The sequence below is a fragment of the Hyla sarda genome, chromosome 2 (genome assembly GCF_029499605.1).
Source record: "Hyla sarda isolate aHylSar1 chromosome 2, aHylSar1.hap1, whole genome shotgun sequence".
In the NCBI taxonomy this organism is placed as follows: domain Eukaryota; kingdom Metazoa; phylum Chordata; class Amphibia; order Anura; family Hylidae; genus Hyla; species Hyla sarda.
The window spans coordinates 91,423,595-91,439,792 of record NC_079190.1 but is presented as its reverse complement, the minus strand read 5'-3'; positions in this window follow the sequence as shown (position 1 = coordinate 91,439,792).

The window sequence follows — 16,198 nt, the reverse complement described above, 5'->3', positions numbered from 1 at the left end:
TTGATGGACCCCTCTCCTGGTTTGGCAAACTGGCAGCATCGGTGCAGCCCCCCCCCTCAAACTAATTTCAAATCTATATAAAAACACCTCCCCTCCCTTCTTCCCCCCTCCCCATATTCTTATCTAAATTTGAGATAGATCTGGCCACAAAGTTTACCCACAAGACCATTGCTTCAATCTACAAGACTCCCCACAAACTCTCTAGATGCATGAGAATTCAGGAAAATGGTTACAAGATAGTGAATCGCTGGTACAGGACCCCTGCCATCACCATCAGATACTCTCCTACTAACTCAGACCTGTGCTGGAGATGCTTAAAACATAGACGCACCTTCTTCCACATCTGGTGGACATGCCATATAGCCCAACAGTGGTGGAGTGACATCTTTCGTAGATGTCACTCTATATGCCACTTGTCCATCCCATGCTCTCCTGATATTGCCCTTCCTTCGGTCAATACCTCCACTCAACTCTTCCAGATACCTCTCCATTTCCCCCTCCTCCTCACAGCAGCTAGACTATTCCTCCCTAAACATTGGCTTTCTCAACAAGCTTCCTTCCATAAACTCTGGCACCTGTGGAGGAGGTTCAGGAACTTTGATTAATGCCCGCCCCCTCTATAGCATGCCCCATTACCATACACCACACATCAAAAAGCATTGGAAAGATACTGCATTTCCCAGCAGAGACCCCTTTGTCATTTTCTGCTTGGAAAAGCTTGCTCTATGCAAAGACACTGCTACTTTACCCTGATTGATATTTTAACCGCCAATCTGCCATCTTGAACATGGCCAATCTTAAATGGGTTATCAGACTTTTTAAAACATATTCTCCATTCAAGGAAAAGGGCCACCACTACTACTTACGTATGTCATTTTTTTCTAATTAGAAACTGGCAGAGAACTGGGTTCTCGAATTGTAAAATACAAAGTTAAAAATAGCTGTAGCTGTAAAATAGGTATAAAAACAGCCATTTTATTTATGTAATAATCATAGGCGTGCGCAGCCTATTGCATTAGGGTGTGCACCCTTAAGCACAAACTCACGCTGCACGCGTGCGTATATATATATATATATATATATATATATATATATACACAAAAAAATACACTCTTGCTTGCATGCACACATACATAAACAGATAAGACAGCACTAGATAAATCCATTGTCCCCGTAGTCATCCACATAGCCAATCCGGATACCAAACATGCAAGAAAGTCCAAGACCACAGCCCAAAAATTGGAAAAAAAGAGCTATTATTTATTGGTTCCTCAAAAAAAAAACTTTTGGGGAACCAATAAACTACAGCTCTTTTGCACATATCAGTTTATAATTTTTGGTGCTGTGGTCTTGGACTTTGTTGCAGGACCTGTATACCATAGAAGTAATTGTATCCAGGATCATATAAAGGTAGATACCAGCTGTACAAAGGATCTGTATACCATATAGGTGATTATTGTTACATCTAGGGACTCACAGGTAACATAATTTTTGATCAGCGATGTCCTCTTTCCTTTTCTTGTGCATCTGGATCAGACTGACATGTCAACTTCTTCCAGGTAAAAATCGTCTCTTTAGCATCTGCAGGAAAAACATGTTTGACTCTGCATTTTTCCAGTGCAATACCCTCTCATAATAAGGATAGTAGGTCCCCCATTAAGTAGGCCTATCCCCCACCATAGACCCCCTCAGTAGATAAATACGTCTGATAGTAGGTAGGTTGTTAGCTCGCTAGATAGGTAGGTAGGCTGGTAAGTAGGTAGCTAGCTACATGGGTAGGTTGCAACTAGGTCAGTAGCTAGGTATGTTCATAGCTAGGTTGGTTGTTAGCTATATAGCTTGTTAAGTGTCTAGGTAGATTGTTAGCTAGCTAAGTAGATAGCCATACATGTAGGTAGTTAGGTTGCTAGGTAGATAGCTAGGTAGGTAGCAAGGTTGGTTATGAGCAACATAGGTGGGTAGTTAGCAAGGTAGCCAGGTAGGCAATTAGCTAGGTAGATTGTTAGCTAGCTAGGTAGCCATGTAGTTAGGTTGCTAGGTAGATAGATAGCTAGGTAGGTAGTTAGGTAGATGGATAGTTAGGTAGGTAGATATTCAGGTAGGTAGATAGCCAGGTAGGAAGCAGGCAGCTAGCTTGCTACGTAGGTAGCCGGGTAGTTAGATAGCCAGGGAAGTAGGTAACCAGGTAGGTAGGTTGTTAGCTAGATTGTTAGGTAGGTATTAACACTTTTCAGGTTAAAATGGTGGGTCTCCCAGTACATTAATAATATAGACACTGATTTGAATAGGGACCTTCCATACAATAAAATATACCTTTTATTACATTCCAATAAAATATCGACTTACACTACAAAATATACAGGCTGCCACCGGTCACCTATGGATTAGCACACATTTATCTTATTGCACTTGAGTATAAGTAGTCTCTCAGGATAAACTCCACATAAAGTGCAAAAACAGTGTATAAAAACACACAAAATATACACACAAAAATTTCCAACAGGAGGTATGGTCCAGGTTTATCTTCTGTTCTGTACATGACATAAATTATTTTATCCCCAGAATGAATGTAGTCAGATACAGCAAATAAACAGAGTTAAATGTGAACAGTGGCATAAATGAGAACATTGATACATAAAGGAATTTATGTCATGTAACAAAAAAAAAACTCAGCTTTGACCAAAAGTGAGAACAGAATAGAAGATAAGCCACCACAGAGACCATACCTCCCGTTGGAATTCTTTGTGTATATATCTTCTTTTTCTTTATACAGTTTTTGCACTTTATATGGAGTTTATCCTGAGAGACTACGTATACTCAAGTGCAATATGATAAATGCGTGCTAAACCATAGGTGACAGCCTGTTTATTTTGTAGTGTAAGTCAATATTTAAGCCCTTAAGGACGCAGCGCATTTGGGCCTTAAGGACGCAGACAATTTTATTTTTAAGTTTTCGTTTCCTCGCCTTCAAAAAATTATAACTCTTTAATATTTTCATCCACAGACTAGAATGAGGGCTTGTTTTTTACGTTACACTCGCATGTTCTTGTAGGCCTTGTTTTTGAAATTTTACAAGGGGTAAAAGGAGAAAAAGCCCCCCCAAATTTTTAACCCAATTTCTCTCGAGTAAGGAAATACCTCATATGTGTATGTAAAGTGTTCGGCGGGCGAAGTAGAGGGCTCAGAAGGGAAGGAGCGACAATGGGATTTTGGAGAGGGAGTTTTTCTGAAATGGTTTTTGGGGGCATGTCACATTTAGAAAGCCTCTATGGTGCCAGAACAGCAAAAAAACAACAACATGGCATAGTATTTTGGAAACTACACCCCTCAAGGAACGTGACAAGGGATACAGTGAGCCTTAACGCCCCACATGTGTTTGACAAATTTCCGCTAAAAAATGTGAAAATGAAAAATTGGATTTTTTTACACTAAAATGCTGATGTTACCACAAATTTTTCATTTTAACAAGGGGTAATAGGAATAAAAGCCTCCCCAAATTTGTAACCCCATTTCTTCTGAGTATGGAAATACCCCTTTATGTGAATGGAAAGTGCTCTGCGGGCGCACTACAATGCTCAGAAGAGAAGGAGCGCCATTGAGCTTTTGGAGAGAGAATTTGGTTGGAATAGAAGTCGGGCGCCATGTGCGTTTACAAAGCCCCCATAGTGCCAGAACAATGGAGCTCCTCACGTGTGACCCCATTTTGGAAACTACACCCCTCACAGAATTTAATAAGGGGTGCAGTGAGCATTTACACCCCACTGGTGTTTGACAGATCTTTGGAACAATGGGATGTGCAAATGAAAAATAAAATTTTTCATTTTCACGGACCACTGTTCCGAAAATCTGTCAGACACCTGTGGGGTGTAAATGCTCACTGCACCCCTTATTAAATTCTGTAAGGGCAGTAGTTTCCAAAATGGGGTCACACATGAGGAGGTCCATTGTTCTGGCACTATGGGGGCTTTGTAAACACACATGGCCTTCAATTTCAAACACATTTTCTCTACAAAATCCCAATGGCGCTCCTTCTCTTCTGAGCATTGTAGTTCGTCCGCAGAGCACTTTACACTTTACATCCACTCAGAAGAAATGGGGCTACAAATGTTGGGGGGCTTTTTTTTCCTATTCTCCCTTGTGAAAATGAAAAATGTAGGGTAACACCAGCAATCTCCAGCTGTTGCAAAACTACAACTCCCAGCATGCACTGACAGACCATACATGCTGGGAGTTGTAGTTAGGTAACAGCTGGAGGCACATTGGTTGCGCAACACTGAGAGTTTGTTACTTAACTCAGTGTTGCACAACCAGTGTGCCTCCAGCTGTTGCAAAACTAGAACTCCCAGCATGTACAGTCTCTCAGTGCATGCTGGGAGTTGTATTTTTGCAACAGCTGGAGGCACACTGATTGCGAAACACTGAGTTAGGACACAAAATCTGTTTCACAACCAATGTGTCTCCAGCTGTTGCAAAACTGCAACACTCAGCATGCATTGACAGTCGAAGGGCATTCTGAGAGTTGTAGCTTTGCAACAGCTGGAGGCACACTGCTACAACTCCCAGCATGCCCTTTGGTAGTCTGTGCATGCTGGGAGTTGTAGTTATGCAACAGCTGGATGCACACTTTTTCATAGAAAAAATGTGCCTACAGCTGTTGCATAATTACAACTACCAGCATGCACAGACTACCAAAGGGCATGTGGGGAGTCGTAGTTGGAACTCCAGCTGTTGCAAAACTACAACTCCCAGCATGCCCTTTGGCTGTACATGCAGAGAGTTGTCGCTAAACAACAGCAGGAGTTGAACAGGCCTCAACTCCTGCTGTATTCTGCCACTGGGAACGCCGCCGCTCCTACCGCAGGGACCGCCACCACCCCTGAGGGGACCCCCGCCAGGCCAGGGAGAGGTAAGAGACCCCTGCTGGCCCCGATCACCGCCCTGCAGGGCAGTGATTGGTCGGTCTTTCCAACTGATCGATCATGTGATCGTGAGCTTTACTAGGAACAGATAGAAAATGTATAAATAAAAATTGTGCAGTGATTTGCAGACTGCCAGGCTGCTCCCGGACTCAGAGCAAATGAGTCATCCACAGTGAGGGAGAGATACGGACATGCCCCCTCCCCAAGTCAAGAAGACAAAGTAAGTGAGCAAGATATAAATGCTATTTGTTAGGGATATATAGGACCTCGACACATAAAAATTATATGTACATGATCAGAATCACTTTTTTTGGCACCATGACAGGTACACTTTAAGTGTACAAGTAAGTTTTCTATCATTTATCACTTGTTTTCTACCATTTTTCTGCTGTCTTCCTCGTCCTCTTCATCATCTAGTGATAATGAGCCCTCTAGAAGGCAGTGACGTCAACAGGCGAGACCACAAACCCATCATGCAAAAAAGCCATTGCCTCATACTAGTATGAGCGACCCTGGTGCCCGTACTAGTTGTCCAGCCCCCAGTCAAGTTTACCTGTACCCCTACAGGTGAACTTGTCTGGGCTTCCCCAGAGAACTATCAGCCTGTGATTCCTAGGTTTGTTTGCCAACAAGGAATCCAGATTGACATTGTGGGCTTTACTGAAATGGACTTGTAGTTATTTTTTCAGTGACAACTTTGTCAATCTGATGGTGTTGCAGAAAAACCTTTACACCAAACAGTTTGTCGCCCAGCAACCGGATTCATTTTTGGTTAGGCCCAATGGATGGACGCCCATCAGTGCTGCCGAGATGAGGACATATTGGGGCCTTGTGCTTCACATGGGCCTAGTCAAAAATCCTAGTGTCAGGCAATACTGAAGTGGGGATGTCCTCTACCAGACCCCCCCCCCCCCCCCCTCTACAGTATGGTCATGACCTGGGGATGTTTTTGAGGCCATACGGAAATGCTTGCGTTATGCTGATAATGCAGCATGTCCCCTCTGAAGTGATCCTGCGTGTGACTGCCTGTACAAAATCAGGCAGGTCATTAATCATTTTGGAGCCAAATTTTTGAAGGCCTACTTACCCCAAAGGGATGTCTCTATTGAAGAGTCTTTAATCAGCTTTAAAGGGAAGCTCATCTTCCACCAATATATTGCCAATAAGCTGTGAGAGTACCTCAGGGTACACTAACAAGTTTAGAGTGTACGAGGGAAGGGATTCCCGTACTGAACACCCAGAATGTCCCTCCATTCTGTGAGTTAGTGACAAGGATGACCCTTATGTTTCTGATGACTGATCGATATATTAATACTAATATGCCATTTCTGATGCTGGAGAAAGATATTTGTTAAACTACCCTTAACCCATAAACCAGCTTGCTATCTGCTCGTGATTAAGATGGAAACCTTGGAATGATGCCAGGAGGCCCAAGATGAGACGTTAGAAGACAAAATAGATACAGATTGTATAGAAGGACAAGGATCTGGGATTTTCCAGTATGAGAGCGAGAGGGCCGCATAAATGAACTTTGGCTGAGAAAGAAAGAAATGCTAAATATGCTAATATATACAGAGAAAAAGCTCAACTAACCAATCAAAATGTAACATGATGATTTTGACGTCATAACTAAACCTCCCTTTTTGGTCAGATGTAAAAACAATGTACTTTCGTGTAATAAACAAAAACTCTTTGAGAACTCTCTGGGAACACTCCTGAGTTTCCTGCTGAGGAAAGAGTTTTTATACCAACATTCTGTCTGGTATGAATTTGCTTATGCCAGCCCTCAGCAATATGCAGCAGCAGTCACTCACATTTTAATGCCTCACCTCAAGCCATCCTTGACAGTTTGTGTCAGAAGTGGGATTTTCCGTTCCCCGGACCACACTCGAGGGAAGAGCCAAGTCTGGTGGACCGACACCTTCTCAGCCATCCAGGGCAACCCAAAACTGTCCAAACTAGGAGTCAAATCTCCACAAAAACACAGTAAGTCTGCTGATTTCTTTATGAAACTGTAGCTTATCTGGGTGTCTTTTGGACAGGACTGGGAGCCTAGGAAATTGATTTTTACGACCCTCTATGACTATGCCTAGAGGCAGGGAATCTTCCCCCCTGTGTGGTCTGAATTTTATAGAGGAGTTCTAGTCGCAGGTGACTGATTGCTGCTGTTTAAATCTAAGTCCACAATTTAGCAAATCGGGAGAAGTTGTGAGAGAACAAGTAAAATGTTAACATCAAAAATGCACTACATAATAAGATTTCTTTAGAATTTTTTTTGAGCTTTACGGAATTAAAAGTGCCAGACATTTTCGATTCGGAACTTTAATAACATTTCTTTTGGATTTTTTGAGCGTTAGGGAATCTAACAGACATTTTCGATTCTGGAAAACGTTTTCCTTGGATTTAGATTTTTGAGTTTCCTTGATCTACTCAGTGGATACAGTCAAGGGAATAAAAAGTGCTGTAGATTTCTACACTTTTTCTATCTCTGGTAAATAGCGATGTATTCTCTGATAACTTTTGTGTAAATATCTACTTCTGATAAATTTTTATTTTTCAGTCAAGTAACTTTTGTGTAAAATCGTACTGCTGTCGTACTCCAGTCCAGTATCTGACTGCTCATAACCTGGTGCATAAAAATTGTCTGATATCAGTTGTTTGTAAGAGTTCAGTAACTGTATCAAAGAATAACTTTTGTGTGAAATCTTACTGCTGGTAACTTGTGGAGTAATCTGATTAATTGTACCAGTCCAGTATCTTTTGTATCAAGTGATATCTTTTGTGTATCATACTGCTGGTAGATTCCAGTCCAGTATCTTTTTACTGTATCCTTTATATCTTTTTAGTGTACTGCTGATATCATGTATCAGTCCAGTCTCTTTTGTACCAGAATATTAGTATCAGAGACAAATTATGGTTGTACCTTTACGCACCCTTTTGTTTGTGCTGAGTACCGATCTTTGTACGGCCGATATATCCTCTGAGATATTTTGTTAATAGGGTAATTACACGGTCCTCACTACTCCCCCCCCCCCCCCCAAAATTGTTTTTTACTTTGAAATGGTTAAACTTTGATAGTGAACAGTCTGCAGCCAGACTTAGATGAAAATGTAGAACTGCATATAAATGTGTCATGTGTTAATTGAGCCCTAATGTTTTATCTCTAAAGAAGTTGATGACTGAGCTGTGCTAAGGGAAGGATGTATTGAGGGTGCAGAGTGTGCAAAGAAGTTGTTGAGTAGGATTGATTGTCTCATTTTCTCCAAAAGAATGTTCCTTGGTGACTTTGGATGGTAGTTTGAGTGGACAAATGGCTGTGTTGATGGTATGTACAAGTGGTGCTCCAGGTGAGGTGGGAGCAGATTGTTGTAAGTAGCTTGATAGGATTAGAGAGATGGTGTCAGAAATAGAGACTCAACGTTTTGATGAAAAAGAATGTGATTAGTGAAGAGAAAAGCATATGAAAATTAAGTTAGTTGAAAGTTTGGAATATACCGATGGTTAATGAAGAGTGTCTTCTTTGCGATCCTCCGGCTTCTTCCGCATTTCTGCAGGGTCCGGGCCTCGCTTTCTGGTGACGTTATTACGCTGCTGCGCCCGCGCAGCGTGCATAGTGACGTAATAACGACGCTGGAAAGCGAGGCCCGGACCCTGGAGAAGATGCGCAAGACACCGGAGGATCGCGAAGTGGACCCGGAGCAGCGGGAATAGGTAAGCGAACCTGCCAGGGATGCTTAAACTGCTATCCCACAGCAGCTTAAGCATTCTGCGCTGTCGGATAGCAGTTAATGCGATGGCTCCGACATATAAAAGCATCGTATGTCGATGCTGACATCGACATGCGATGGCCTCTGAGAGGCCATCATATGTCGATTTTATCATATGTCGGGGCCATCGTAGGTCGGGGGGTTACTGTATTGTAATAGATAATTTTTAGATTGGTATAGAACAAAGAAAATCCACGTGGTATTAATTGAACCTATTTAATACTATTTTATTAATTTCCTAAATAAGTTCTGTTTTTACAGATTGCACAGGATGGATGCCAAAAAATGAAATGTATCAGGAAATGCGATTAATTGTCTGATTATATTACAGGAGTAACAATAGAAGAAGTTTTTAAAATAAGATAAAAAGGAAGAAAGTGATCACTATTTAATTGATAAATATTACCTAAATATTTAAAATCAGTTAATTTTTCCCCCCGAAAGAGCTCTCTATATATTTATTTTTATTTTATTCTTTTGCATTTTTGGTGAGGATGTGGGCCCTATGTGTTGTATTTCGGTATTGTTACATGCTACATGTGTTTTGTATGTCTCTTGATGTAAAGTAACACAGAAATCCAGTCAGACACTGGACGTTCAAAGGTTGTTGAAGACTGACCTAGCTTGAGGGAAAGCAGAGGGCCAGGCTCAAAGGGGTGGTGACTGGTGACATAGGGGATTGGGAGGAGAAAGGAGGGGGGCCATCCTTGAAAGGTGGAGCCATATAGGGAGAATGACAGCCTCCTCTTCTGAAATACAAAAATCACACTTGAAGAAAATGTATATATATATATATATATATATATATATATATATATATATAAATATATACACTGTTAAACTGAGTAGTTTATAGGACCTGTGTACACAATGTGATATAACTATACATTCTACATTGGATTTATTTGAATAATACCGATTTTTGAGTGAATAACCATATAATGATAATTTTTTTTCTCTTTCTCCTTTTGTAGCTTTGCTACTCTCAGATTATGATTAAAATTGTTTTGAACATATGAGGTTAAGAATTCAAGAGCCATGATAAAATATCAAAGAATCTATGGTTGATGCTGAGTTATAAATGTAAGCTTGTTCCAAGTAATGTAAAGATGTAATACATAAGACAGGATATATGGTGACCACATGCAGAATGAAGTTCTACTGCAATAAACCACTCAATCTGAGCTGTTGGTTCAGAAAGTAGAGTTGAAGGTATTCACTGATATATGTAAGATATTTGGAGGTATGAAACAATGAGTATGGGTACACTTTTATTACCGCCCACAAGTATGGGCCTATTGAAGTAAAGGTTTTCTTGAATCCTGGGGTGAACCAATCTGTAGTTGGCAATTCAAGTGTTCAAAGTCCGAGAGCGGCCAGAGAAAGTTGCCATCATAAAGATAAAACCAACATGAAGGAAACAGCCCCAGAAGCCAAGGGGACTGAATGGTAGAGCAGACTGCCAAGGCTGCAGTGCTCCTATCCCCCTCACAACTATGGTACAAAATGTACAGGTGGATGGGGAGTGTGGATTTTTTTTCTGGTTAGGTTTCTAGCAGGAACCTGCAATGCATGCTGAGAGAGACCAATGGAAGAAGAAGAGAGATGGTCCAGGACAAAGACGGCATCTAAAAGTTGGTAAGAAACTGTGTGTGCCAGCAGTCTTGTACCCCATGTTAACATACATGGCCTCATACGCTAAACAGAAGGGATGTGTGTAGTAATGTCCGTATATTGGGTGGCCTCAGGATTCAACAATGCAAAAAGAGGGTTTGTGCAGACTCCATTATCTGCATCTGTTGTGACCTAGGTAAAACAATAAAGGTACCCTACCAACACACTCCATAATAATCTTACCTGTTTCAGAGAATATGAGTGGACTTCATCTAACTGCCTAATGTGGGCCAATATAAGTATGTCCTTGTCTGACTGTACTGAACTGTACTGTACAGTGGATACAATGGAAATGAAAGTGTGAGGCCAAAATAGAGGTATATTTTACTATATATACATATATTCTTTCTAAATAATTCCGGATAAAGGAAAAAATCTCCAATAGCGGCAGAGATGTGTGGTTTAACACTTAAACAGCCCTCTATAATCTAAAAAGCAAAAGGGAGGAGGGGGACATAGCACAGGGAGAACTTGCCTGCTATAAGTTTGCAGCTTCAAATAAATCTTTTCTTTTTCAGCTCACTGTGAACGTCTCTTATCAGTATCACATAGCAGTTTGTATAAATTCAAAAGTAATTCTGTATAATAATAATAACTGAATTGTAACTAAAGTGGAAAATAGAAACTTAGTACATTACATCTGAGGTATCAGGTGCCGGACTAGCAGCTGAGTTTCTTAAATCAATAATCAAGACTTTTTTTTTTCTCCCTACCTTGATCATCTAAATGATTATCACTATCATAAGTACACATATTCACTACTGGTTTATAACTAATATCCACATTTAATACACTGAAAGTGAAGTTGCATAATGATATTTGCACATTGGGTACGTGTCATAGAAGCACACACAATTTGTAGTCCATTTATTTTAAATTAAATATATGATGATGAGGAACACTTTACCCTTCCTTCATTTCATTTGAGTCAATTTCCTGTTGACTCACGGAAATGAGGGGGGGGGGGGGTTAAATATATTGTGTATTTTGATTGGATCAGAATGAAGTGGAGAGACATGAGTCTCCATTTTGTTTAAGCAGATGCTTAAGCAGATGCATTCAAAACTTAACCCTAAATACTAACATGATAAATGTTGTTTGATTTTTTTTTCTTCCTAACAACAGAATGTTCTCAAGTACCATATCAGCTTTGTTTGGGTTATCTCTTAAGGTCCTAGCTACAATGCCCTTCATAGTCAGACGTTAGCTATAAACATATTGTATTGGTAGCTGTTACGAGGTAAAATTATCCTCTTATTTTTTTTTTCTTATATTCTGTTAAAGTAAAACTTAACCACTTAAAGGGGCACTCCGCCCCTGGCATCTTTGGATAGGGGAGAAGATGTTAGATCGCCGCGGTCCCGCTGCTGGGGACCCCTGGGATCGCCGCTGCGGCACCCAGCCATCATTACTGCACAGAGCGAGTTTGCTCTGTGCGTAATGACGGGCGATACAGGGGCCGGAGCAGCGTGACATCATGGCTCCGCCCCTCATGACATCATGGCCGGTCCCCTTAATACAAGTCTATGGCAGGGGGTGTGACAACCGCCACGTCCCCTTCCCATAGACTTGTATTGATGGGGCGGGCCGTGACATCACGAGGGGCGGGGCCGTGACGTAACGATGCTCCGGCCCCTGTATTGCCCGTCATTATGTGCAGAGCGATCTCGCTCTGCGCAGTAATGATAGCGGGGTGCTGCAGCAACGATCCCCGTGGTCCCCAGCAGTGGGACCCCGGCGATCTGACATCTTATCCCCTATCCTTTGGATAGGGGATAAGATGTCTAGGGGCGGAGTACCCCTTTAATGTCCATGGACTCTGCATCCATGTTGGTTGGGAGTCTTCATGCCAGGGGAGTCTTCATGCCAGGGGAATCTTCTTTTTCCCCTTATTTAAAGTTAGAGGCCTCACATATATTTGGTAATGTACTTAATTAATTGTGATCATGTTACAATATGGATGAAAATTATATCAATTAGTACGTATGGTGAAAAATCCTTCTAAACACCTAAATTATTGTGCATATCACCCCCAGTCAGCAGGATTTGCCTATTACACCCTCATCGGTGAAGCTGGAAGAAAAATCAACACTTACACACGCCTCGCACTGCAGGAGGGTTCCCATGTGTTGAGTAATACATTTAGTATTTATATATTTAAAAAAATTCCCTGATTAATGGAAATACTAGTATGAAAACCTGCTTAAGTTATTTTTAAGGATATGTAACAGGGGGGGGGGGGAATAGCAGCTGAGCTATTTATGCCTTGTTTTGGTTTGTTTTTTCTCACTGATACTGTTAAGTTACTTTTCCGTTTTACATAATTTTTCCTTTTTAACTACTTTACAGGCCCTGTAGAACATACTGTACTTTTTCCAGTTTAGAAGTGCTGCTTTTTAACCATTGTTGTCCCATTGGGTTGTCTGCTTGTGACTAAGATGGAGACTTTGAAATGATGCCAGGAGGCCCAAGATGAGATGTTAGAAGACAAAATAGATACAGATTGTATAGAAGGACAAGGATCTAGGATTATCCAGTATGAGAGCGAGAGGGCCGCATAAATGAACTTTGGCCAAGAAATAAATGCTAAATATGCTAATATATACAGAGATAAAGCTCAATTAATCAATCAAAATGTAACATGATGACTTTGATGTCATAACTAAACCTCCCTTTTTTGTCAGGTGTAAAAACAATGTTCTTCCATGTAATAAACAGAAACTCTTTGAGAACTCTCTGGGAACACTCCTGAGTTTCCTGCTGAGGAAAGAGTTTTTATACCAACATGCTGTCTGGTGTGAATTTGCTCATGCCGGCCCTCAGCAATATGCAGCAGCGGTCACTCACATTTTAATGCCTCACCTCAAACCATCCCTGACATTAGCAGAAAACACCATGCATAAACCCTTCAAATATTCCCCTCAATGTTCTTGAGCTTGACACAAGCCTAAGAAGATGAAAGATTGGATCAGGATCAGTCTGTGAGGGTGTGCTGTCAATGTGAAAGATGAAGCCATGGGGATAAATCTGTAGTCTGTGTAACATTAACTGTGAGGCTAGGATTCCACTTGGTTTTTTTTCCAGCGTTTTTTTTTTTCATAAAAAAAATAAATAAATAAAAGCGCCTAAAAAAATGCAAGTGCAATTTCCTGCGTCTGATGTTTTTCTGGCAATTTTGCATTTGAGTTGAAATTGCATTTTTGGGTACCAAAAAAAAAAAAAAAAGAATGCAGCAGGAATGGGGAAAAATGTATTTAACCTGTTGGGGACGAAGGACGTACGCCGGGCGGGTACCTGACCGGGGTGACTGCTAATATCGATCAGCAGGCACCCCGTTCAAATGCCCAGGGGGGTCATCAGACCCCCCCCATGTCGACGATCGGTGAAAATCGCGTGTATTCACACTTGCGATTTGCGCCAATTCCGGGTCATACGGGATCTATGGTGACCCGGAATATAAGGGGGATCGCGGTTGTCTAACACACCTACGATCCCCCTGAAGGGATAGGAGTGAGGTGGCAGGTGCCGGCCCTCCTATCCCTGCTATTGGTCGTCAGAAGCGACGACCAATAGCAGATCGGGGGAGGGGTTAAATTTCGTTTTCCCCATCCTGCCCACCCACAAAAGGCGGGGCAGGATGGGGAAAACGAAGGGGACCGGACGCCGAAGTCCACTTACCACTATACAGTGGTCTCTAACCTGTAGCCCTCCAGATGTTGCAAAACTACATCTCCCAGCATGCCCAGACAGCTGTTTGGGCATGCTGGAATATGTAGTTTTGCAACAGCTGGAGGGCTAGAGTCTGAGACCACTATACAGTGGTCTCTAAACTGTATCCCTCCAGATTTTGCAAAACTACAACTCCTAGCATGCCCAAACAGCTGTTTGCTGTCTGGGCATGCTGGGATTTGTAGTTTTGCAACATCTGGAGGGTCATAGTTTGGAGATCAGTGTGCAGAGGTCTATAGACTGTAGCCCTCCAGATGTTGCAAAACTGCAAATCCCAGCATGCCCAAACAGCAAACAGCTGTCTTGGCATGCTGGGAGTTGTAGTTGCGTACCTCCAGCTGTTGCATAACTACATCTCCCAGCATGCCCTTCGGCGATCAGTACATGCTGGAAGTTGTAGTTTTGCAACAGCTGGAGGCACACTGGTTGGAAAAGACTTAGTTAGGTAACAGAACCTAACTGAAGGTTTTCCAACCAGTGTGCCTCCAGCTGTTGCAAAAGTACAACTCCCAGCATGCACGGTCTGTCAGTACATGCTGGGAGTTGTAGTTTTGAAACAGCTGGAGGTTTGACCCCCCCCCCCCGCCCCCATGTGAATGTACAGGGTACATTCACACAGGCAGGTTTACAGTAAGTTTCCTGCTTCAAGTTTTTCGCTGCATCGCAAACTCCTAGCGGGAAACTCACCGTAACACACCAGTGCAAATGTAACCTAAAAACACTACACTACAACCAACACATAATAAAGGGTAAAACACTACATATACACCCCCTTACACACTGCCCCCCCCCCAATAAAAATGAAAAACGTATTGTACAGCAGTTTCCAAAATGGAGCCTCCAGCTGTTGCAAAACAACAATTCCCAGCATTTCTGGACAGCCACTGACTGTCCAGGCATGCTGAGAGTTTAGCAACAGCTGGAGGCACCCTGTTTGGGAATCACTGGTGTAGAATACCCCTATGTCCACCCCTATGCAATCCCTAATTTAGTCCTCAGATGCGCATGGCGCTCTCTCATTTCGGAGCCCTGTCGTATATCAAGGAAACAGTTTAGGGCCACATATGGGGTATTTCCGTACTCGGGAGAAATTGCACTACAAATTTTGGGGGGCTTTTTCTCCTTTTATCCCTTATGAAATAGAAAAATTGGGGGCTACACCAGCCTGTTAGTGTAAAAAAATAAAAAGTGTTACACTAACATGCTGGTGTTGCCCCATACGTTTTATTTTCACAAGCAATAAAAGGAAAAAAAAGACCCCCAAAATTTGTAACGCAATTTTTCCTGAGTACGGAAATACCCCATATGTGGGCGTAAAATGCTATGCGGGCGCACAACAAGGCTCAGGAGTGAGAGTGCACCATGTACATTTGAGGCCTAAATTGGTGATTTGCACAGGGGTGGCTGATTTTACAGCGGTTCTGACATAAAAGCAAAAAAAAAAAAATACTCACATGTGACCCCATTTTGGAAACTACACCCCTCACGGAACGTGACAAGGGGAATAGTGAGCCTTAACACCCCACAGGTGTTTGATAAATTTTCATTAAATTTGGATGGGAAATGGAAAAAAAAAATATTTTTCACTAAAATCTTGGTGTTACCCTAAATTTTTCATTTTCAAAGGGAAAATAGGAAAAAAGCCCCCCAAAATTCGTAAACCCATTTCTTCTGAGTAAGAAAATACCCCATATGTAAATGTAAAGTGCTCTGCGGGCTAATAAGAATGCTCAGAAGAGAAGGAGCGCCATTGGGATTTTGAAGAGAAAATTTGTCCGGAATTGAAGGCCACGTGTGTTTACAAAGCCCCCATAGTGCCAGAACAATGGACTCCCCCACATGTGACCCCATTTTGGAAACTACACCCAGGGATGTGGAAATCCTATCGCCCGACGCCCGGGACAAGTAGTTTTGGGCACCAGGCAGGTGAATTGTTCATAGATTTAGCCCTGTATTGGGCTAGCAGGGACAGACCGACTTCCCCTTTATTTTTCTTTAGTGCAGTCTGTCCTCCTCACACACACAAATCCTCCTCGTGCAGTCTGTCCTCCTTCAAACAGAAATCCTCCCCAGCCCCGTGCAGTGCGTCCTCTCCTCTCCTCTTTCCCC